At 35.0% G+C, this 3,403-nt stretch overlaps 1 protein-coding gene across 2 annotated transcripts in view; it reads left to right on the forward strand.

The window, feature by feature from the left end:
• Positions 1-3,197: 3,197 nt before the first annotated feature.
• The window catches only part of LOC102595521 (zinc finger CCCH domain-containing protein 18-like), a 4,614-nt gene continuing 4,408 nt past the window's right edge, over positions 3,198-3,403 (forward strand). For both annotated transcript variants that reach the window (XM_006346192.2, XM_015308172.1), the window contains exon 1: positions 3,198-3,331. The gene's annotated coding sequence lies outside the window, so the exon portion shown is untranslated. The remainder of the gene's footprint in view (positions 3,332-3,403) is intronic.

Raw genomic sequence — 3,403 nt, forward strand, 5'->3', positions numbered from 1 at the left:
TATTTTAAAGATGTTTTATTATAATTTAACTTTAACCCACTAACTTTATTGAGATATACTGTTCGCTTACACTCTAGAATCAAAGCCTTCAAAATATACACATCTACAAATTGAAGGTAAAGCAACTTCAATTTGCACAAATATTCTATTTTGTTGTTTGTATTTAAATTTTGTCTCCTTTTTACTACCTGGATACTTTTAAAAGTCATATTTAGCCCACTGGGCCAAAGAAGATCAGATGTGGACCTTAAAAGAATTTCAGATAATCAATCAAAAAATGTCTCAATAAAATATTATTGTCTTTCGTTTTAACTTATGTAGCATTGTTTGACTTGACATAATTTATAAAAAAAAAAATATTGAAATTTATGATATAAAACACATCTTGGCAGTTTATGTGATTATAAATTATTGTTAGTTTATTTTCACATTATGTACTTATTTCTCGAAAAAACTTAATTGTTAATTGGTATAGCAAACTTGAAAAGTCCGCACATAATTTTAAAGAATGTTTGATACACTAAGCTCCTATTATGCACAAAATTTTAAGAAGTACTAGATTACATGAATGTCACGACCCGATTCCTTGAGTCATGATGGCACCTACTATAACTCACCAGTAGGTAAGCCAACCCGTAACCCAGAACAACAAGTAATGGGTCTGAGGGAAGAAACTAAACAAGAGTAGGCAAAATTTAAGATAACAATATAAAAAGGCAGAAGCAAACAAAAACATATATACAAATAAAGATCCCTCCCAGAACCTAGAAGTCACTAGTACAGAGCTACTAACAAAACGAGTACAAGTCCCAAAAGTGGACCACAGAGACTGGACTGTCTCGAAAGGTAAAAGACAAGTCTATATATACAGATGGAGACTGAAATAGTACAAAATGCCGTGTGCTCACCCCCGTCTCCAGACAAGACTACTCCAAACTGGATCAACGCTGGCCACTGGTGCTCGGACCTGCATCACGAAACAGATGCAGAGTGTTGCATGAGTATCAAAACAGCAGGTACCCAGTAGGCATCATAGGCCGACTGAACTTGAAAAGTAAAGGCAATATGAAAAGAAAGAATAACACAAACAAAGGTTAAGAATAGAAATCTAAGTAATAATGGAATGCACACGAGTGTAGAAAGAACTAACTAAAGTAATATATAAGCTAACTACACCTAACTGGACCCCCATAAGCCCAGAAGGTACACTCGTGCGCAAGTTTAATTAAAAACCTGAACGGACCCCCATAAGCCCGACAAGTACACATAATAACTATAACTAAAGAGAATTGCATATGAGAACCCAAAAACAAAGAACATCGAACCAGAACCTCAACTTCGATTAGTAGAATTTGATCGTACGGAGGCCAGACCTCGAACCGGATGCTCACTAGAAGTACCCAAGTAACCAATCACAAGTATCAAGTAACTGAGGCTGAACCTCTAACCGGATGCTTTATATAAGTATCTGGGCGATAAAGGCCAGACCTTAAACCGAATGTTCTATATAAGTATCTGGGCGATAGAAGTCGTACCTTAAACCGGATGCTCTATATAAGTATCTGGGTGATAGAGGCCGGACCTTAAACCGGATGCTCTATATAAGTATCAATGAGGTTGAGGCCGGAGCTCGAATCCGGATGCCCAGCAAAGGTGCCAATGTAGCTGCTGAAAGAGTTACAATCGATCCATACTCATAAATGTTCATGGAACACCGTCCATACATAGCCAATCAATGCAAGTCCTTGGAACCAAATTCAAATCGCGAAGTAGAACCAGTGTCGCCGATGTAACTCGTGAAGCCGTAACATCGGGGAAAATAAGGATAACTATTGTCGGAGCAAGCGTATCGCCTAGCTAAGGCCCAAACTATTAGACTCAAATCTGCTACACCAGTCTACAGGGATCTAAGCCGGCCAAGCGACGTTAAGGCAAAACTAAAGCCTATCGGTTCCGAATAATGTATTTCTAAGGAAAGCCCTAGTCAAACCTAAACTAAGGCCCAACATGCTTCAGATAAACAACAATCAAGCATACAAACACTCCACATAGCAAAAAGGATCAATTAGTAACACATAGCATGCTCACAGTTACCCGATAATTCCCGAAAGAGGCTGAAACATGATTCTAAACACCTATGCATGATTCAATAACTACCAACCCAAATCCCGACTAATCAACATGCATTCACACTCTCGAGCTCAATCTATGAGATGGAAGTCGTAGCTTACCTGTAGGCCGATCACGTGCGCTCCAAAATCACTCCTTCGGAGCTTTTCCTTTCTGAACGGCCTCAAAACGCTGTCACGCTACCAAAAATAAAGTCACAACGTTATTATGGTCGTTTAGACACCAAAATCACAACAAACGAAGACAGGTCAATGAACCACATTGTACATTAGTCTAGTTTTTCTTTTGATAGAACTTATTTTTACAACTTAAATATCTTATTATACAATGATAACATTCATCTTTAGACGAAACATCATAATTTCTCAATTTCATATATTTAAATACATTAGGACAAGCAATGATGGAGCCATAAATTTCACGAAGGGTGTCCAGATCACTAACTTATTCAAGGTGTTTAAACCCATTAAAAAGGTCTAAATCCACTAGGCTACAACAATATATTGTGTTAAGAGTGTCCAAAATATGTTATTTAATCACTTCGTGTATCATTTTACTTGTATATACAATATTTTAGGGTGTCCAATTTTGCATGTGCCTACGCCCCTGTAGACAAGTAAAAATACCCTAATGGTAAGTCATCATTACCTTCATTTTACAATAATTATTATAGAACTCTTATTCTATCTTATTTTCAAGAACATTTACGAAATATCTAAAAATAAATAAATTCAAAATTGAAACCAAATGGGGACAAAAGACACTGCATATGCTTCTTTATACTCTTTCTAAAACATTGGAATCTCCGAAAGTTGTCTAATGGATAATTATCTTTCCCAAAAAAAGAAAAAGAAAAATAACTTGATTATATATTTTTTTTAAATATTTTTCTTGAATTTCTAACAGTCAGGGGTAATTTAGTCAAATTAAAGATTTTTAGTTGTACTCAACCTTCGTAAATCTAGGAAATTTGAATGGGTTGGTAACTGCTAGCCTGGATTTTCAAAACAATATTTATCAAAAAAAAAAAAAAAAAAAAAAACTGATTTTACTAAATCCCCGTTAAATAATATTTGAAGCGATATAAGCAAACAGTTGTAAAAAAGTGTTTTGTTTCTGTAACATTCTCCAGAGTAAGAGAAGAACATATATATGTCTACTACTTCACTCTGACTCTTCAATTTTCTTCTTTTAACAAAAAGTAAGTATTTTTTTTTTGTCATTAAGGGTAAGTTGAATCTTTTCCTTTTTTTTTTTTTTTTTTTTTTTTTTT

The sequence above is a fragment of the Solanum tuberosum genome, unplaced genomic scaffold (genome assembly GCF_000226075.1).
Source record: "Solanum tuberosum cultivar DM 1-3 516 R44 unplaced genomic scaffold, SolTub_3.0 scf00076, whole genome shotgun sequence".
Taxonomy (NCBI): domain Eukaryota; kingdom Viridiplantae; phylum Streptophyta; class Magnoliopsida; order Solanales; family Solanaceae; genus Solanum; species Solanum tuberosum.